General features: G+C 42.4%; 1 protein-coding gene across 1 annotated transcript in view; it reads right to left on the bottom strand.

Annotated features, from left to right (window-relative positions):
- Nucleotides 1-22,557, bottom strand: part of LOC117258763 (voltage-gated potassium channel subunit beta-2-like) — a 221,063-nt gene that overhangs the window by 77,764 nt on the left and 120,742 nt on the right. The window lies entirely within an intron of this gene.

Here is a 22,557-nt window from a genome sequence, read left to right as displayed (position 1 = left end):
GTGTGTGTGTGTGTGTGTGTGTGTTGCACAAGAAGATCAGGAGGGTGTACAATGAAGCAGGATTAGTGGGTTAGCCAGGTACAGTATATTGAGCCGAAAGCCAGAGCTTTCAATGCCACAAAGGTTGATCTCTTTTAACCTGGCCAGATCATCATGGCAACTTATGCTGCATGCCTAACCAATGTGAGCAGGTTATGTTCACATATTTGGACTGAAATTGTTCATTTACTGATCAGCTTCTTTGGAAATTGTGTCACCACTCTTGCAAAACACCTTGAAGCAAGGTGACAGACTGACTGTTGGAGGTTCTTTTCCGAGTTAGAGTGTTTAGAGACTTAACAAAGACTTGACAAAAAAAGAGTGAAAAAACTGAATTTCCCCTCAGGGGGATTAATAAAGTTTAAAATTGAAAAAAAAAAAAAAAAATAATAGATCCATTGGCTTTTCCTGACACTATTCCCTATTAGTAGGGATGCAGGACAATATCAGCAAGTCATTGGTATAGTCCGATATTGGCTTTAAAACGAAATATTGGACTTGGCCAACATGCTGATAATATTGGTACGTCATCTGTATTAACCAATATCATTTTAAAATGAACTATCAAAATCGGGCCACATGCATCTTCTTATTTTGCACAATGAATGAATATTGCATACATTGAAAAGTATTGTATTTTATGTCTCCACCTGCTGGCAAAAGAGACTTGATGTTCTCTTAAAGTAGGTGTGGAAAAAGTGAATATATCAATATTGGTATCAGTTATAGGTCACATATATATGTCGGCATTTTGGATATCAGCACATAATCCAATATTGTGCATCCCTATCTATTAGCAATAAAGATTCTCAGATGAGAGATTACCTTATATGCGAACTTGCTGAGTAGTACATCAGTGATGCCATCAAAAGAAGACATGCAATTGCAGTAGGGCAAACTGTATGGATCAAGTTTAAGGGTTTATTTTTGCAGTGGGAACCTACATTCAGTTTGTGATGTAGAAAATCTGAGCAAGAATAATATTTCATTATATTTGCAAGGCTGTTCTTTCTCTGACTGAACTACTGAATATGTTTTAAGTGTTTCCTGGCCATTTGACCATGCTGACTCTTAAAGAAGTCAAATTAAATCAAAAGTAGCACACAATAATAGTTCACAACATTAGTAATCAGTCTGATGTTTACTTGCATATAAAACAAGGTATAATGCCTTCAAAACATACCAAATTATTTCACTTTGATTTGACAAAAAATTTAAGTGATTTCTATGTATCCGTCATTTATGGAACAATGTCAGACCTACAGTAAATGCAATTCTTGAGCATAATATCATTTGTCATGTTAGAAATAAATTGTAGGCATGGAGAGTGCATTCAGTGGTAAAATAACTATATTAACTCACAAATTCCACTCTTGCCTCATTTGCAGCAACAGTGTTGCTTTTTGCAGTAATATTATTTTCATATTCTTCATAGGCAAAAGTGGACTGACTAGGACTTTAGGCTTTGTTGAGCCTGCTTAGGCAAAAAACTTGCTTCATAGTACACCCCTTTTTCCAACCTTTTAGCTTCCTTTGATCACAGGAATGATTATGAGATTTCTAAAAGTAAATGGTAAACAGACTGCGTTCATGTAGCACTTTTCTCGTTCCATCAAGGTACACCCTGCCCATCAGATAAACATTTACATGCACACACCAAGACTCAGTGAGGTTCAATATCTTGCCGAGGGCAGTTCAGCATGCAGAATGCAGGGGCCAAGGAGCCACTGCGTTTCACGTCCTGAGCCACAGCCAAATTGACAACAAAAGAAATGCAAATGCAAATTTGAGTATTGAGTACTGTTCAGTCTACAAGCCAATAATAAAGTCTGCAGTCACAGATTTGTCAGAGCAATATATATATATATATATATATATATATATATATATGTATATATATATATATATATATATATATATATATATATATATATATATATATATATATATGTATGTATATATATATATATATATATATATATATATATATATATATATATATATGTATGTATATATGTATATATATATATATATATATATATATGTATGTATATATGTATGTGTGTGTGTGTGTGTGTGTGTGTGTATTATATATCATGAATGAAGACAAAATTTTTAGTTTAGCAAATCATTAACCCTGCAAAAGGAATTAGGTAAATATTTGAGCACATAATGAAGCTTTTCTCGATTAGAACTGTAAAAGCTGCTTGTTTTCTTTTTTGGCTATCTGAATCCCCTAAACAGAGCATAATCTCTTAGAGTAACATTGCTCTCAAAGCCTGGTAATGGCTGTTTGAATAGAATGAACATAATTTAACCTTCCACCAAACTTCCACCTTGTTCCTGGTGCAGAAGGCTGTGTCCAAAATTATTCCCTCTTCCATTCACTCATTACTCCTTGAACACATGGTAATTTACTCTTTTGTAAGCAAATGAAACTACATACACTTGAATACATATTAGTAATTGTCATTTTGCGTCATCACTGACTGATGTTGTGATGTACACCAGTCAGTTTACTAAATTTTTAACTTCAGTTAGGACCACTTTAGTCAAAGAAAACTTAATTTCCATTTGCAGTATTATATTTGGCAGTATGGCTCTGTTCTGGGGCCTCTCTGCCTTTCCTTGGGCCTATGCAGAAAGAGCACACCTCTCCACCCTTCCACACGCCTACATGAAAATCTACAGTGGAGAAAAGACACCTCTCAGCCCTTCCATGTACCTACAAGGACAGCCTTAAGGCAGAGAGAGCACACCTCTCTGCCCTTCCACGTGCAAACGAGTAAAGCTTCAGGTAGAGAGAGCAAACATCCCTGCCCTTCCATGTGCCTACATGGAAAGCCTTAAGGCAGCGAGAGCAGCAGCAAAGACCCTCCAGGAACAGAACAGAGCCAGCATCAATGACAAACGGAAATGACATTGATAAGTCACACACAACAAAAAGGAGGAGCTGGGTTGGAGGCGGGTTGCAAAATGGCTTGCAGAGGAAGCAGCAACAATAGGGAGGCCAAAGCAGTTTAAATAGGGTGCCCTGAATAAGATTTCCTAATTGGTTGCATAGAAAGGAGTCATGTGATCAGATGACTCCCTTTGTCAGTCAGTTGATCCATCAGTTGATTGGGCTGCTTGAGATGTAGCTGGTTTAGCTGGGATGTGAGGTGAGCTTGACATCGTGTCCTGCCTAAACTAAGGCTATGCACAATTTTTTGTTGAACACTTTTTGTTATAGTATTTCTGGACTTAGACAGTCTGGGACAGAATGGGGTCAGGTTCGGGGACCTCAGAATTGCATATCTGCTTTTTGCAGATGATGTGGTTCTATTGGCTTCATTACACTGTCCACCTCCAGTACGCACTGGGGTGGTTTGCAGTAGAGTGTGAAGCGGTCAGGTTGAGAGTCAGCACCTCAAAGTCTGAGGCCATGGTTTTCTGCTGGAAAACACTGGATTACCCCCTCTGAGTTGGGAGAGAGTTACTGCCCCAAGTGAAGGAGTTCAAGTATCTCAGGGTCTTGTTCACAAGTAAGGGAAAAATGGAGTGTGAGATGGATTGGTGGTTTTGTGTGGCATCAGCAGTGATACGGGCACTGCGTCAAAATGTTGTAATGAAGGGGGAGCTAACCCGGAGTGCAAAACCTTCAATTTATCGGTCCAATTACATCCCATCCCTCACTTATGGTCATGAGCTTGAGAATGAGATTGCAGACACATGCAGCTGAAATTAGTTTCTTCCATAGGGTGGCTGGGCTCAGCCTTAGAGATAGGGTAAGGAGCTCACAAGTCTGAGTGAGCTCGGAGTAGAGCCACTGCTCCTTCACGTTGAAAGGGGCCAATTGAGATGATTCAGGCATCTGATCAGAATGCCTCCTGTTAGAGGTGTTCTGGGCGCGTCCATCTGGTGGGAGGCCCCAGAGCAGACCCAGAATACGCTGGAAGAACTATATATCTCATCTGGCTTGGGAACACCTCAGGATTCCCCAGGAGGAGCCGGAAAGCCTTGCTGGGGAGAGGGACATCTGGAGTACTTTGCTCAGCCTGCTGCTCTCATGACTGGTTATGGACTTATTTGTCGATTTTGTCTCTTCTTGCCTCTGAGAAGTGTGTTTCACATTGCAGTGTTTGACTTACATTTGAGGACCTGAGTTACTTGAGGAAGCATTGTCAATTACAGGCATGTGTTCCCCTATAGGAATGTAGCTATTTCAAGGTACACATGTGGGACTTAAATTGTGGCAGTTCTTTAAAGTGATAATGACTTTGCAGCTCATATCACAGTCATTATAAAGGCTACATACACATGCTATATCCATGTCCTTCTATGTGCCTGTATTTTATATTGATTTTCATATCAATGAAAAAAACAAATCTGTGTGAATAAATTCTTACATTTTGACATGTATCTCACCATAGCAAGTTGGAAGAAGACATATTCTGCCATATATGAAGAGGGGAGACTCTCTGGAATCTTGCAATAATTGGAAAGTTAGTTGCAAACCTCATTTTTGGCACACTAACTACTCTGGTGTTCAGGTTCTTTGTCTGCCATGAGCAGGCCACTTTGAGAGTGAAGTTGCAGCTCCTTCTGTGAGCATGAAAAGGTGAGAGAATGGGGGAAGGGTGTAGCAGGTCCTCCTGCCTACGTCCTAACTCTAAGGAGGTTCAGGAGAGGCGAGCTCTCCCGAGGTTTAGAGGAAAGAGACAGAGTCCCCTTCAGAGGTTCGGAGAGAGCTTGTCAGAGTCTCAGGAAAAAGAGGGATGGAGAGTAGAAGCAGCCCCCTAAATTGGCTTGGTGACATCATGGAGTCGCATGTCACTGTGACCAATTAAGTTTGAAAACTGAGTCCATGGGCAAGGCTCTCACTTAGGTGTGACAATGAGGCATCCCGTGGAGATGAGTGCCAAATGGCTGTCCTTTGTTTGATGAACAAAGGACATGTGGTTTCAGCCACCATTTCAGATTGCCAGAGGAAAAGCCTTCACATGTCCAGTTTAGATCAGCACAAATGACAACTCATCTGTGGTCCAGTAAATCCCAGCATAGTTTATTCATTTTAAAATTAGATTTTAGTTTTTTTCCAAGGGTTTTGTGTTCCTGGTGTTGTTGGATCAACCTGTTACCTGCCTGCCTTGGAGCTCTCAGTTGTACACTTTTTTTTCTCCACATTAAACTGTTGAACTCTTCTGCTGTCATCCTCTGTTTCTGCATTTGGGTCCAAACCTGTTAATCCTAAGATTGTGACAGTACAGACTGACCATAAATGGAGCCAGCGGAATTGTTAGAACTTTATCATGTATTCTACTTGTATGGGGACTGGAAGACAGCCCATAGTAGGGAGTACAAAGAGGCTGCTCTGAGGGTGGCACAGTGGGAAGCTACCTTAAAACCATGGCTAAGACGTTTGAAACACTCGTGATTTCTAGTGTGCTTCTCATCCTGCTAACCCCAAGCCTTCATTCTGCCTACTAACAGCCAACCTGCATTTCAGTCAACTAGCCTTGGGTTCCTGAGTCTGCAACCTATTGGCTTCCAGCCAGTCTCCAAATCAGATAATCGCCAGCCTGTTCCAGAGTTTGCTAGCCCTGTCTGTTTCCCAAGTGGCTAACCCCCAGCCTACTAGGCACCAGTATGGTGCAGATCCTGCACCTGAAGACCTTAAGTCATTTTTCCTGGGGTCTTGCCTGGCCATCTCTTTTAGGTATCTGACCCTTTGGTAATGGTCACCCTCCAGGGTGGTTCTGCCCATCTGTCTTGCCTCCAAGCCATTCATCTGAGGCTTTCACATATGAACACACAAAAAATATTTACATAAAACTATTACCAAAAATACGTACAATCTTGATAAATATTCACACACCAAAATATATATTAATATTAATAAATACCTTAACATTAATAAAAATCTTTGAAGCAGTAGCACCAAACTCTTCCCTACCAACTCTCCACTTGTTACCTCCCAGAACTATTCACTCTTTTGCCCAAACACTCTGGGAGAAGGAGAACAGTTTTGTGCATGACACAGATTCTAGTTTTACTGTTACGATTAGATGAGCATGAATTTTACTCCTCAATTAAAAGAATACTTTGCTATTATTAAATCATAAATCAATGCATTTTTTACATTCACAGGTGAACAACAAAGTTTAACAGTCTTGCCTCCCTGCTGTGAAATACCTAAACCTCACAAACTGCAATACACAACCCCAATTCATGGCCAGGCACTCCTTTTCCACTGTGAAGTATCTCATTTCCAGGTCTAGCGGTTTGTGGCTAAGTAACAGCAATAGATGCTTCTCCCCTTCGGTCTCCTGCAAAGCACTGCTCCAATTATGACATTAGAGATATTCATCTGCAGTGTGAACGGTTGAGAGAAATAAGGATTGTGGAGAACAGACTCACATGTGATGGCACTCTTGTGAAGGCTCTGTCACACTTTTCATTCCATGTTACTTTGTTTGGTGCTGAGGCCTTGGTGAGGTCAGTGAGGATGGCTGCCCTCTCAGCAAAGTGTGGGATGAACTTGAATCACCATCCTATCAACACCATAATGGCACACACCTTCTTCTTGGTAGTGGTCACAGGATACCAGTGGATGGCATCCAACTTTCCCACTTGAGGCTTGACCACCCCTGTCTGACAGCATGGCCCAGGTACTCCACCCTTTTCTGTGCAAAAGCACACTTGTGTGGGTTGATGTTAAGTCCAGTTGTCTTGATCAGGTGGAGCACGCATCAAAGGTGTTCCTCTCATGTCTGGCTATAGATGACGGCATCAGCCAAGTGAGCAGCTGCAAACTGTGAGACCAAAGGCATCGCCTTGAACTGACACATGCCATAGGGTATAATGAATACTGTCAGCTCCTTGGTCTCAAGTGTCAGGGCCAGCTGCCAATACCTCTTGCTCAGGTTAAACGTGGTGATGAACTTGGACTTCCCACTCTCTCCAGCAGCCCCATCAATGTGGGGCATTGGGTAGAATTCAAAGTTTGAAACTTCATTAAGGTACCTGAGGTCAATACAGAACCTCAGTGAACCATCCTTCTTATGGACCAATACAATGGGACTGCACCCCTCACTGGGCAAAGTTTCAAATATCCCCACCTGCAACATCAGCTCAATCTTCTCCATTCTGGGATTGTTTAGCACCTGCAGCGGGAAGTAGCATCTTCCTTTAGGGGGACATTTTACAAATCATGTTCATTGTGGATGTTTGATCAGTAGTTGATCAGTTATTTCTTTACAATTATTTTGGTAATGCTTTGTATGAGGACCACATCTATAATGTGTTGTGGGGGCATTATGAGGGCAGTGAATTATAATACATTTATGATGTTCTATGACTGCACTCATAAACACACAGTTCACATAAACTCAAGAAATTTGTGGTTTAACCTCTCTAACTCTGCTCGGACACTGGCGTCTGCTCTCCCTCGCTCCTCTGTTAAATGGTATCTCACAGGCACACTACGTCATCAAACCATGTGATGTTTGGTATCACCGGATTCAGAAAGCTCTTGGCTTCCTGAATCCGGCATCGTTTTTCTTTTATCTCTAATGGATTTCACACCAGAGCAGCGTAAACACACAAAGTCCAAAATCGCGATGAGCGGTGACAAGCCACAACTTTTCGACAGGAAAAGTTAAAGGATTTCTCGTGATCTCATGCGGAGCTGTTAGCAGGCACGTAGCTGGTTTTAAAAAGAGTCTCACTCCTACCACTATTTTTGGCTGAGATATACCGCCTAGAAAGTATAACTTTCACGTTTCATATGGCTTTATTTGCTAATATTTTATGGTCTTTCTGTGTCATAAACAACATCAGCTATCATAATCACACCTGATTTCAATAAGGTACAATGTCTGAAGCTGGCTGAGTGTTGTTTGATCACTGATAGTACTGTTTTGAAGCGGAGTGAGCGCTCTCTCATTTGGAGCTCCTCGTGGATCTTTCCTCGTGGAAAAAAACACTGTAGAATGGTGATACTTTGAGCAATCTTCTTCAAATTTGACACAAATTCTCATTGTCATTTACCTGCTCATATGAAGCCACAGACAGTTATTCATCCTGAAAAATATTTTTTATTTTATTTTAGGCAAAATCTTCAACTTTTTACTGACTTCAGAGGCCCATTACTCTGTCTCTGTATCACCTAGAGTGTTTCTGAGTCTTTCACAAGAAACTTCAGGGAGTTTTCTTTATGACAAGACCTCATGCATGCATGTAGTCAGAGCAGTTCAGACACTACAGTCATTTTAATTTGGGTATGTCATTTTAGGCGTTTTTGCTACAAAATGGGGGTGGAGTGCAAGAGGCTAAAGAAAGGATCAGCTCTCAGTGAATAACCTAATAAGCCCTATGATATTCTATTATGGCAGGGCTTAACTATACAGACCAGTGAGCAGTGATTACTAACACGTCTTTGGGGTCATCAGGTGGGAATCTCCTTTCACCAGTCTTTTGTCTAGTTGGTCCCATGACGCCTCCAGGAGGCTAGGCAGTGATCTCTGGTGTCCCAGAGACACTCCCCTAATGCCAGCTCTCACTGCTCCTCGCACCAGCCCTACAACCTCCTTTACCTTACCTATACTACCACAGAGGAGGTAGACCCAGGGAGGGAAGCCTTGCTAGGCTATAACACTCCCCCGCCGGGTTAGGCTGTACAGTCTACCTACCCAAGACAAGCCCTCACAACAATTTCTACCTTACCTATACTACCACAGAGGAGGTAGACCCAGGGAGAGTAGCCTAATTAAGGCTATAACACTCCCCTACTGGGTTAGGCTGTACAGTCTACCTCCCCAAGATGAGCTCCTAAAACAACCTCCTTTACCTAACCTATTACCACATGGCTTTCTTAGTCCAAACAGCACTGCCACCTTCAACAAACCCAGACTCTGTTTATGCATGCTTGAAGTACTGACCGTGCCGATACTAACTTTCTTAGCTCATTTGCCATACCCTATTTCACATGCTACATAGCATAACTCCAATATAAGCTAAAGTTAAAGGAGATAGAGAAGATAAACTCACAGAATCAGCAAACACACTCACCTGGGTTGCAGAATGGTCTCAAACAAAAGGGATTCAAAAAGGCCACTCCCACACTTAAATAACCTTCCTCTTCCTGGATTTTCTCCTGAGAGGACTGATTGGTGGATCTCTCCACCTGATCTCGAGGAGTTATGTACCCTGCTTCCTGATGCACTATATCAACAGCCATAAAACATTATAGATGTGACTTATAATGAATTATAAATGTCAAGTGTCAGAAATGTGTAAGTACGAATCAATCTTTATAATATAGGCATTTTTCCTCTGTAGGCAGAAGGTCACAGCACCCGCAGGAATACCACCAGTCTCCCAGCTTCATGGCCTTGCTGCTGGTTCACCCTCCACGGCATTTTTTCCCTCTCATTCTCCTTGTCTGCTCTTCATCCATATATTAAAGTTCACATAAGTTAGGCAGCAGTGAAATTCAAAAGCCCCAGCCACATGATTAAAATCAGATAAATAATTTTCTATGACACTGAATATCTTTTAGATTACGCTAAACTGTTTATTGTAAACTACTCTGGTTTTTATACTCTCTCCAGATCTCACACATTTCTACTATTGTTTTCCTGCAACAAGTGACATCAATATTTCAGACTTCTGCTTAATGAGGCAATTACAAACAGATTTGACTTCAGCCACTTATAATAACAATTTGAGCCTGTCGGTGGTGAAAACCACTTTTAATGGACATACAATGATGGTGTTCTGTGTGTGCTTCCATTGCAACCCATCCCGCTGTTGCCGGCCACTGTCCGCTCCCTCAATACTGGAACAATTTCAAAAATCGTTGATCACATCAGTCATTTTTTGACCAATTTATACAGGTTAATAGGGTCCAGGTTGAAAAATGTTATCCTTTAATGCTTCACAGAGAACTTTTTTCCTCTTAAATACACAGCAACCTTTCTGCTCCTGGAAGGCTAAGCTTACCCCTTTCTGAAATACTGCATGTCTATGAGAAATAGATCTCCATGTGAATGTTGACTATATTAGTGCCAGCCTACACAGATACAGTGGTGGCACTTCCATCCCGGCTTTGGCTGCAGTTTTTAAGTTGCCAATGATATAATGAAAGTTCAGCATCAGATATTGCCATGTTTATAATGATGATAATGCAGCAAAAGGCATAAAGTTAAAGACGACACAGTTCTTCAGTATTTTAAGAAAGATTACTTTTTAATTTCAATATTTTACAGATTCAAAACTTAAAAAAAGGAAAAGGGCCTGAGGCAAAAGTTTGGGCACTCTACATGATTAGTACTTAGTACCGCCCCTTTGGCAAGTATCACAGCTTCGAAACACTTTTTGTAACCAGCTAAGTGTCTTTCATTTCTTGTTTGCAGGATTTTCACACATTCTTCCTGCAAAAGTCTTCTAGCTCTGCGATTCTTGGGCCATCTTGCATGCACTGCTCTTTTGAGGTCTATCCACAGATTTTTACAGTCTTCTCCTGCTTTGTGGACATCAGTTATTTTAGTTTTTAGAGCGCTAGGCAGCTGTTTAGAGGAGGCCATGGGTAATGATTGTTGGGGCAAGGTATTTACAAAAGCTTTGAAATTTGCATCATTGGGCCTTTCGTGATGAGGCTTTTCCATGGTGCTTCTTTCCTCTAAAATTGTACAAAACAAAAATAATACGCTAATCTTGCCTAAAATGTTGAAAACCATGTTTCATCTTTAATGCCATGCCTTGTGGAGATCAGCTCATCTTCTGCTCACTTAAAGCCCCTACAAGGAACTTTCATTTTGAATTGATTTTGGTGACCCTGTGGACAAAAGCAGTAGTGTTTTGCCGGAATGAAGCCTACATTTCCCATGAGCTCTAGCGCATATTGACGTAAAGACGCTTACCTGGCTCGTGTGTGTGTTTGTTTTGGGGATGAATGAAACAACAAGACAGGAAAACTTTGTCCCCGCTCCTATCAGGGATCCCATCTCATCTCTGCCATGCCCCAGCTCCACCTCTCCGGCATAAGCGCCACCACCGCTGGGGTAAACGCAGCGGTCGGCTGGTAAGGCTGAAGGCCTGTTTGGCGAGCACTTCCACAGCTTCTTGGACTGAGTATGGAGCAGTGCCTCGCCTCTTTATTTCTCGGCACTCCCTGGACCCTATTGACGCCTGGCTGGTACCTGTCGTCGGCCCAGATGAGGTGTTCCAGCCCCGCGGCCCCTGCTCTCCTCGTCCCCGCTGGCACGGGGTGAATCTGTGCAACCTGCGGCCTGTGTGTGGCTCCCCGGACAGCTAACGCCGTGGACCCGCTGGCTCCTGCCAGGATTGGGCTGGTAAATGCTAGATCGCTAGCGAACAAAACGTTTATCCTGACGTGCTGACGTATTGCGGTAAGCGAGTTGTGTCATTTCCGGTGTTTCTGTGACAGTGTCTCTGTACTGCTCTGGTGAATTCTGCTAGCCTGCTTTCTCACCTCAGTTGCTTTAACGCTGCTTTAACGTCTACTTCAAGTCAAAACCCACACTGGTTCTGTTTAAGCACTTATAGCTCTCCTTCTTTCTACGACTTTCTCGCTAATCTCTTAGCTGTTGTTTGCACGCTCTTAGCCTTGTTAGCTACTTTAGCTTAGCCATGGCTTCTCCTTCTCCTGCTCTTTCTTGCCCGGTGTGCCAAATGTTCAGTTATGCCTCTGCCTCCTTTAGCGACAGTGGTAATTGTAATAAGTGTAGCTTATTTGCTGCGTTGGAGGCGAGGCTTAGTGAATTAGAAGCGCGGCTCCGCACCATGGAAAACCATTCAGTAGCTGCGGTAGTTAGCCAGCCCCCTGTAGCCGGTGCGGAGCCACATAGCATAGCCTTAGCCTCAGCTAACTGTCCTCCGGTAACTCCCGTTCAGCCGGGAGGTTGGGTTACGGTTCGCCAGAAGCACAGCTCCAAGCAGAAGCCCACAGCTCACCACCAGCCTGTTCACGTTTCCAACCGCTTTTCCCCACTCAGCGACACACCCGCTGAGGATAAAACTCTGGTTATTGGCAGCTCTATTCTGAGGAACGTGAAGTTAGCAACACCAGCGGCCATAGTCAAATGTATCCCTGGGGCCAGAGCGGGCGACATTGAATCAAATTTAAAACAGCTGGCTAAAGCTAAACGTAGATTCAGTAAGATTGTTATTCACGTCGGCGGCAATGACACCCGGTTACGCCAATCGGAGGTCACTAAAATTAATATTGCCTCGGTGTGTGAATATGCAAAAACGATGTCGGACTCCGTAGTTTTCTCTGGACCCCTCCCAAATCTGACCAGTGATGACATGTTTAGCCGCATGTCATCATTTAATCGCTGGCTGTCCAGGTGGTGTCCAGCAAACGATGTGGGTTTTGTTAATAATTGGCAAACTTTCTGGGGAAAACCTGGTCTTATTAGGAGAGACGGCATTCACCCCACTTTGGATGGAGCTGCTCTCATTTCTAGGAACCTGGCAAATTTTATTAGTAATTTAAATCCCTGACAACCCAGAGTTGAGACCAGGCCAGAGAGTTGCAGTCCTAAACGCCTCTCTGAGCTTCTAGTTCAGTTACCCAGCCATAGTTTTCATAGTTTTATACAAACGGTGTCTGTCCCCCGACCACCTAAATTATTTAAATCTAAAATTAAACAAAGAGGAGTTGTGCATAACAACCTCATAAAAATTAAAACCTCTTCTGTGACAGAAAGACAAAACAGGAGAATTAAATGCGGACTGTTAAATATCAGGTCTCTATCGTCTAAAGCAGTGTTAGTAAACGAATTAATATCAGATAATCATATTGATTTACTCAGTCTCACTGAAACCTGGCTGTGTCAAGATGAATATGTTAGTCTAAATGAGTCCACTCCTCCCAGTCATAATAATACCCACATTCCTCGAGGCAGCGGCCGAGGAGGGGGAGTTGCAGCCATTTTTAACTCTAGTCTGTTAATCAGCCCTAAACCTAAACTAGATTATAATTCATTTGAAAGCCTCGTTCTTAGTGTTTTACATCCAACCTGGAAAACCTCGCAGCCACTTTTATTTGTTATAGTGTACTGTGCTCCTGGCCCGTATTCTGAATTTGTATCTGAATTCTCAGAGTTTTTATCCAGTTTAGTTCTTAAATCAGATAAAGTTATTATTGTAGGCGATTTTAACATTCATGTCGACGTTGATAATGACTCCCTGGCTACCGCGTTTATCTCATTAATAGACTCCATTGGCTTCAGTCAGGGTGTACATGAACGCACTCACTGTTTTAACCATACCCTCGATCTAGTTCTGACGTATGGAATTGAAATTGATAACCTAACAGTCTTTCCACAGAATCCCTTGCTATCAGATCATTATCTGATTACTTTTGATTTCTTTTTACTCGATTACACGCCACTCAGCAACAGTTACTATACTAGATGTTTATCAGATAGTGCTGTCGCAAAATTTAAGGAAAAGATTACTTCGTCGTTAAATTCAATACCAATACCTTCAGTAACAGAGGTTTCCCGTGCCGACTTTAACCTCTCCCAAATTGATCATTTTGTTGATAGCGCCGTAGGCTCGCTGCGAACAACGCTCGACTCTGTAGCTCCTCTTAAAAAGAAGTTAACAAAGCAAAGAAAGTTTGCTCCTTGGTATAACTCTCAAACCCGTAGGTTAAAACAAATATCGCGAAAATTTGAAAGGAATTGGCGATTAACCAAACTGGAAGAATCTCGTTTAATCTGGACAGACAGTCTCAAAACTTATAAGAGGGGCCTCCGCAATGCCAGAGCAAACTATTACTCAGCATTAATAGAAGAAAACAAGAACAACCCCAGGTTTCTTTTCAGCACTGTAGCCAGGCTGACTGAGAGTCAAAGCTCTATTGAGCCTTGTATTCCTTTAGCCCTTAGCAGTAATGATTTTATGAGCTTTTTTAATGACAAAATTCTAACTATTAGAGGCAAAATTCATGACCTCCTGCCCTCAGATGGTAGGCCTACCTATCTAACCTCAAACACAGCTGTAGAATCTAATATATATTTAGATTGCTTCTCCCCAATTTCTCTTCAAGAATTGACCGCAGTGATTTCTTCATCTAAATCATCAACGTGTCTCTTAGACCCCATCCCAACTAAGCTACTTAAGGAGGTCTTTCCTTTAGTTAACACTCATATATTAGATACGATCAATATATCCCTATTAACAGGCTATGTACCACAGTCTTTTAAGGTAGCTGTAATTAAACCTCTCCTAAAAAAGCCCACCCTGGATCCAGAGGTGTTAGCCAACTATAGACCAATATCTAATCTTCCCTTTATGTCAAAGATCCTTGAGAAAGTAGTCGCAGACCAGCTGTGTGATTTTCTCCAGGATAATAATTTATTTGAGGAATTTCAGTCAGGATTTAGAGTGCATCATAGCACTGAGACAGCTCTAGTTAAAATTACAAATGACCTTCTGATTGCTTCAGACAAAGGACTCGTCTCTGTTCTTGTTTTATTAGATCTTAGTGTGGCGTTTGACACAATTGACCATCAAATTCTACTGCAGAGACTGGATCACTTAATTGGCCTAAAAGGTTCAGCACTAAGCTGGTTTAAATCTTATTTATCTGATCATTTTCAATTTGTTGACGTTCGTAATGAATCATCCTTACGTACCAAAGTTTGTTTTGGAGTTCCGCAAGGTTCTGTGCTTGGACCAATCCTATTTACTCTATATATGCTTCCTTTAGGTAACATCATTAGAAATCACTCTATAAATTTCCATTGTTATGCGGATGATACACAGTTGTATTTATCGATGAAGCCAGAAGAAAGTAATCAATTAACTAAACTCCATAACTGCCTTAAAGACATAAAAAATTGGATGAGCACCAATTTCCTGATGTTAAATTCAGACAAAACTGAAGTTATTGTTCTTGGCCCCAAACAACTCAGAGACTCTTTATCTGATGACATAGTTTCTCCAGATGGCATTGCTCTGGCCTCTAGCACTACTGTAAGAAACCTCGGAGTAATATTTGATCAAGATTTGTCTTTTAATTCTCATTTAAAGCAAACCTCACGGACTGCATTTTTTCATCTGCGTAATATTGTGAAAATTAGGCCTATCCTGACCCGAAAAGATGCAGAAAAATTGGTCCACACTTTTGTTACCTCAAGGCTGGATTACTGTAACTCTCTATTATCTGGTAGCTCTAGTAAGTCCTTAAAAACTCTCCAGCTAATTCAGAATACAGCAGCACGTGTACTAACAGGAACTAAGAAACGAGATCATATTTCTCCTGTTTTAGCTTCTCTGCACTGGCTCCCTGTAAAATCCAGAATTGAATTTAAAATCCTACTGTTAACTTATAAAGCTCTAAATGGTCAAGCTCCGTCATATCTTAGAGAGCTCATAGTGCCATATTATCCCACCAGAACACTGCGCTCTGAGAACGCAGGGTTACTCGTGGTCCCTAAAGTCTCCAAAAGCAGATCAGGAGCCAGAGCCTTCAGCTATCAGGCTCCTCTCCTGTGGAATCATCTTCCTGTTACGGTCCGGGAGGCAGACACCGTCTCCACATTTAAGACTAGACTTAAGACTTTCCTCTTTGATAAAGCTTATAGTTAGGGCTGGCTCAGGCTTGCCCTGTACCAGCCCCTAGTTAGGCTGACTTAGGCCTAGTCTGCCGGGGGACCCCCCTATAATACACCGGGCTCCCTCTCTCTCCCTCTCTCTCTCTCTCTCTCTCTCTCTCATCCTATTACTGCATCTTGCTAACTCGGCCATTCTGGATGTCACTAACTCGGCTTCTTCTCCGGAGCCTTTGTGCTCCACTGTCTCTCAGATTAACTCATATCACAGCGGTGCCTGGACAGTGTGACGTGTGTGGTTGTGCTGCTGCCGTGGTCCTGCCAGATGCCTCCTGCTGCTGCTGCCATCATTAGTCATTAGTCATACTTCTACTGTTATTATACACATATGACTATTGTCACACAAGTATACTGTCAGATATTAATACATACTTTCAACATATTGTACCACAGTAGCCAGAACTATAACTATAATATTATTACTTTCATTAATGTTGTTGTAAGCTACTGTCATTACCTGCATCTCTCTCTCTCTCTCTCTCTCTCTCTCTCTCTCTCTGTCTCATTGTGTCATATGGATTACTGTTAATTTATTATGCTGATCTGTTCTGTACGACATCTATTGCACGTCTGTCCGTCCTGGAAGAGGGATCCCTCCTCAGTTGCTCTTCCTGAGGTTTCTACCGTTTTTTTTCCCCGTTAAAGGGTTTTTTTTGGGGGAGTTTTTCCTTATCCGCTATGAGGGTCTTAAGGACAGAGGGATGTCGTATGCTGTAAAGCCCTGTGAGGCAAATTGTGATTTGTGATATTGGGCTTTATAAATAAAATTGAATTGAATTGAATTGAATTGAATTGAAATTGAAGGATTTCCTGACTTCCCGAGGATTGGATTTTCTCTGTGTGACTGAGACGTGGCTGACTGTTGGTGAGTCCAGTGCTTTCACAAAACTTTTACCCAATGATTGCTGCTATTTTAACTCCCCGCGGACGTCGGGTCGAGGAAGAGGAATAGCGACTATTTATAAGAATCACTAAAAATAAGCAGCTAGGTAAGATGAAGTGTGCCGTCTGTGTGCTGTAAATCGTTTCGTCCTGGAAGCAACCTGGTGCAGACCCGGAGACAGTTTCCTAAAGGTATGGATATACACTATATGGAAATAGCTTATCTTCACACCAATGGTCTCATTTGCTGTTGCAGGTCACACACAGACATCAGCAGAAACGAGAGACTTTTGCATATCCAGTTAAAAGTTCCTTGTAGTGGCTTTAACTATTCACAGTTAACAAAATTTTGACCAGGGGTGCCCAGACTTTTGCATACCACTGTACATTTCACTTTGATGAATATGACTTTTGCTGTCATATTGCAGAACATTCCCACAGACCGTTTTATCTCGTCTCATCTCTCATGATAAACAGCCGCACCTCTTTCACATGAATTCTGGTGGCTGGATAGGAAAAATCCAGAGCTAGAGCCAGAGCCCGGAACTAATTGATAACCAGTTATCACACTATTAGAGGTTGACATTTACTGCTTTGTTACACAACACCATGTGTGTAAAATCAGAGCCTACCGTGAGAGTGCGTGGTATACACAGTTGTCCCCCTCTCTTTTACCATTTACCAGCAGTAATTAAAGTGTGGCTCAACGTATATACACATCATCTATTATTTGAGTCCACTGTGGGGTGACAGAAAAAATGTGTCTCTGCTCCATCTCTGCATACTTGACAAGCCATTTAAGTCCAGTGTGTGATCATGTGTGGCTGAGAAAATGATATCCCAAGTCACAGATGCGATGCCTGCTGCTTCAGGTTTCCTGCCAGAATTACCTTGTATTTTACTGCATTTTTTTTTCCTTCTACCTGAACAAGCCTTTCAGCTCCTACAGAGAAGCATCCCCACAGCATAATGATGTTCTTTCTTAAGATTTGCAGTATTGAGCATAAATTTTGTTTGGTGGCCAAAATTTTCAATTTTGATCTGATCAGACCATAACACCTTCCGTCAGAGGCCTGTACTATGAAGCACGGTCTCTTTTAACCAGGATAAATCACAGTGTTAACTTATGCTGAACATGGTGTAGGTTTCGCCACAACACTGACCAACCAGAAGTTGGTCCATTCAGATACAGGAGAACTGCTGACCCGAACTGGGGACATCGTCGGGTGGTGGGGGGAGCACTTTGAGGACCTCCTAAACCCGGCTGTCCTGTCCACCGTGGAGGAGGCAGAGCCTGAAGACTTGGGGAAAACTCTCGCCCATATCGCTGGCAGGGGTTGCTGAGGTAGTTAAAAAGCTCCCCAGCTGCAAGGCGCTGTGTGTAGATGAGATTCGCCCTGAGATGCTGAAGGCTCTGGACACTGTTGGGCTGTCTTGGCTGACACACCTCTTCAGTGTCGCATGGAGGTCAGGTACAGTGCCTGCAGAATGACAGACCAGAGTGGTGGTTCCCATTTTCAAAAAAGGGGACCAGAGGGTGTGCTCCAACTATCAGGGAATCACACTGCTCAGCCTCCCTTCTGTCCTGGCTGTGGAACAGTAGACCAGCTCTTTACCCTTGCGATGCTGCTGGAGGGGTTGTGGGAGTTTGCCCATCCAGTCTACATGTGCTTTGTGGATTTGGAGAAGGCTTACGACCGCGTCCCCCGGGGAGGTCTTGTGGAGGGCACTGCAGGAGTACGAGGTACCGGGCTCGCTGCTATGAGCCATCCAGTTCCTGTATGACCAACGTGAGAGCTGTGTCCACATACTCAGCATAAAGTCACACATGGTCTCAGTGGGTGTTGGCCTCCGCCAGGGATGTCCCTTGTCACTGATCCTGTTTGTGATTTTCATGGACAGGATCTTGAGGCGCAGCCCAAGGGGGAGGAAGGGGTCGGTTGAGGTGGTTCAGGCATCTGATCAGGATGCCTCCTGGGCACCTCCCGCTGGAGGTGTTTCGGGCACGTCCCACTGGTAGGAGGCCCCGGGCCAAACCCAGAACACGCTGGAGGGATTATATATCTCATCTGAGGGACGTCTGGGGTGCTTTGCTCGGCCTGCTGCCCCAGCGACCCAGCCCCAGATAAGCGGATGAAAATGGATGGATGGATGGATATCACTTTGGAGAGAATCCCTTTCAGTTTGAATTAAAACAATATTTTTCTGTTGCTCTGTATCAAAAACAAAAACAACACAAAGCAAAACAAAAAATTTAATCCACTGTGGTTTGATGTTGTAAAATGATAAAACAAAAAATACCTCAAAGCAAGTGAATTGCCCTGCATACTTTTGTTCTTTTTCTCCTGGACCACGACTTGCCCTCACTCACAGCAGGAGCAAAATCTGAAACCAGAGTTAGTGTGCCAAACACAAGGTTTGCAACTAAGTTTCCAGCAACAAGGAGAACCAAGCTGAGTTAGCACCCCAAAGTCTAACTTTGCAAGACTGTTTAACTTTGTCAATTGTGATTTAATGCTGTTTATTTAGTCATTGTTGTGATTGTTTGCAGTTAGGTTATTGGTTAGTTGGCTTCGCCAAAGCTAAGTGATGTTAGATTGCTAATGCTTTTCACAGACAGAGTCCTGCACGCAACTAAACATCCTCTGCACTAATCCAGACCCTTTGTAACACGTATCACTTTCACACAGACTCATTTACAAAGCTCATTCACACAGTCAGGCAAAATCTCCTCCGATCTGAAGCCAGCTTTGATTCCGCTATCTTGTAGTTCCCTGTTGTCAGCCATTTTGTTTTGTAGGCCGAACGGCCCTTTGTTGCACACACTTCTCTCTCTCTCTCTCTCTCTCTCTCTTTCTTTCTCTCTCTCTCTCTCTCTCTTGCACACACACACCCACAAACACACACATGCTTGTATATAGTTAGTTAGAATTTGTGTGTTTTGATGCTTTGCCTTCTTTATGAATAAATATATACTATACTATACTATAAATATATACTTGGTATCATACCTGCTGTCACAATAGTGAATGAATAGTCAAGCATTCCGTAAATCCTCCAGGGTTTACTATTAATTTTGGTTATGGTTATTAATTTAATTATTAATCAAAATTCCAAACTATAGTTTAGTAAACTTTATGAGACTGATATCTTTAACTGGCTATCATTTTTCCCTTCATGGGAATGGTGCCCCACGAAGTGATTTAATGTAATGCACTTTCCCAAGGGATATTTTGTACTATTTTTTTTTTTACTTTGTGGAATATGTACAGAATTAAATGATAGAAAAAAAAATAAGTTTGCAATATTTTGAAAAATATATTTTAAAATGGAGATCTATCACGAGGTCAGGCCCATGTTAAGGCTTAAGTCCTAACAAATGGTGCCGCCAATGTAAAACATATCACTGGTGCCTAGATCACAACATTCTGGTGTCCCTGTGTGACATATAGTATTGTTCTAGATTTCCAACAAACAGTATCCCTTCTTTTTATAATATATATGTAGTTTCTAACACCTCTCTCTCTCTATGATTATAGGAGCGGTATCTCCTGCAAATCAGCTTCAATCTACTCTGCTTCAAATATCAGGCTCCAATTTCAGCATGCCGCCAGATCGCAGACTCTGCTTACCAGTCACTCTCGTTTTTAATCCTTCACTATTGACTTGCTTGCCAATACCGGTTTCCCTGTGCTCGCAGCATTTTTCCGCTTTGACTCCTGCTTCCTGCTCCACTCTTTCTCCACCTGGTAACCATCCGGAATCACATCAGCTCTCCCCTGCACTGAAACTCCTGCTCAACTGAGAAACCACCTAGACCTCATCTGCTTTGTTCATCTCACCGCTCTGGAACCTCTCGGCCAGCTTCCACAGCCCAGCTCCACTGCTTCACTTCACCTCAGACTTTTGCCTCCCAGTACTTCCAGTACTCCTCCACTCATTTATTTACTAATAAATCACCTACTTGATTCTGCTCCCAGTCTGTGTCTTTGTCTGCATTTGGGTTCACTTGACTAGTTTCGTAACAGTGGGAGGTGGAATTCAACACAGTGTGATGGTAGAGTCCCCTCCACACTCTCTCTGGTTTAGCCACACCCTGCAATCATTGTCAGCAGGTGAGTCTAATCACTCCCAGCTTTCTTAAATGTAGCTGTGAGCAGCAAGCAGCAGGTATTGCCTCAGTCTATCCTGACCATTTGAGGAATGCAAATCTCCAACTAAGGTATGCAGTTTTATAGCTTGTGGGTTATATTGTTGGCGCATGCATTAATGCTTCCCTCACATCTATACAGGTGATTTCAGGGATATGGGAGCTACTTGAAAGCAGATCATACTTGTAATCATGTAACTTTCAGTTCCCAGGTATGTTAATTTCTTTAAGTTGTTTCTAGTATGGTTTTGTTTAATACTCTGAGTATTTAGATTTTATTTTTATTTTTATTTTGTTACTATTTTAACCATTAAAACATGTTTATTGTCTAATACATTTCCATACATGCCATCGCACAATTTGTATAACATGTGCTCTTTACAATAGGAGCAGGAAAATGATGCCAGCCATGACTTAGTTTTTTGCTGCTTTTACAAAGGAGCTCTGGCCACTGCTGTTTTTGCCCTTCTACAAATTTATGTTATGTATATGGTTACCTTGTGTTATTGTTTATAAATTTTTGATAGTTTTGTTTTCTTTGTATAAACCAATCCTGTGGGGCTCTTTTTAGTGTCAGTACAGGTGGGCTGTCATACGCTTGCAAGTGGTGGGTCACTGGGTGAAGGGTCTCTGTCTCCCCTTTCTGGGTCTTATTTGCATGTGTATTCTAACCCATGTGCCCTTTTTGTTTTGCAGTGTGTGTGTGTGTGTGTGTGTGTGTGTGTGTGTGTGTGTGTGTGTGTGTGTGTGACCTCTTCTCCCCCATACCGGTGGTGGTGATCCCCCCCCTTTCCCTCACTCCCCTAGGCTCTCTGACAACTCCCCTCCTGTACTGGTACTCATCTACCTATAGTGATGTCTTTTTAGCTAAGTGTAAATGTGTATATATATTTTGGATAATAAACTGTAAATTTTAACCTGGCCCAATTTTATGATTGATTTTAATAAAGAAGAATAAAGTTTAGAATAAACTTAAGGTTGAAACTGTAAATTCATGTCTCTGAGAGAGAATTTAGGAACCAAGTCAATAAATAAAACACATAGATTAGGTCGTGCAGACGGGGTTAGAGAGATGTATCACATGAGATGATTAGAGAGTGTCAGTGACTGAACATAGTCTGTTGGAATGAGTCCTGCATCTGACTGTAATATTTAAAATCTATTTGGATCCTGGCCTTCACCATCCTGCTGAACAACAGCATTACATCTATATCCACCATGTCCTCCTCTTTCCTCTTCCTGCTCACATATACTGCCATCTTAGCCTGCCCCAGAATGAAGTTTAAAAGTTTGCACTTCCTTTCTGCTGCCTTTCTGTACTTAAAAACCTATACAGAGAACTTTTTTCCAGCACTGCTAAAAAGACTCCTCAGGAGGGTGAACAGAGGAGTGAGATGTGTGCACTCACTGTAGCAGTAGAAGACTGTCTGCCTCTCACCACAGAACACACACCGGTCAGTGTGCCCTGGGGTGATGACGGACAGAAAGGAGTTCACTGCTACTTTGCCATGCAGTACCTTCCACTGTAGGTCTGCCACTTTCTTAGTCAGAGGGCCTTTATAAAGACCTCATCACCCAGCTGCAGGTGACCCTTCCATGGAGTGTCCACACAGTTCAAAGTCCTTTCATTGAGACACTTGACCATGACCATGTACAGGGCCTTGCCAGTGGCCTCCTGCAGGCTTAAAGTGCAGTGCTGTGTGTTTAAAAACCAACCAGAGCAGTCTGTGTGTAGTTCATTGACGGTCAGCTTGGAGTCCAGGGCTGTGTTGGAGGCAGCGTCCACCTGGGGCAAGTTGTTAAAAAACAGTCCACCCAGCTCTGGGTTATCCATAAACTCGTTTGAATATAGTT

Source organism: Epinephelus lanceolatus, chromosome 8 (genome assembly GCF_041903045.1).
Source record: "Epinephelus lanceolatus isolate andai-2023 chromosome 8, ASM4190304v1, whole genome shotgun sequence".
NCBI classification, from domain to species: domain Eukaryota; kingdom Metazoa; phylum Chordata; class Actinopteri; order Perciformes; family Serranidae; genus Epinephelus; species Epinephelus lanceolatus.
Note: the sequence above shows the minus strand (reverse complement) of the source record. Positions and strands in the feature narration are given on the sequence as shown.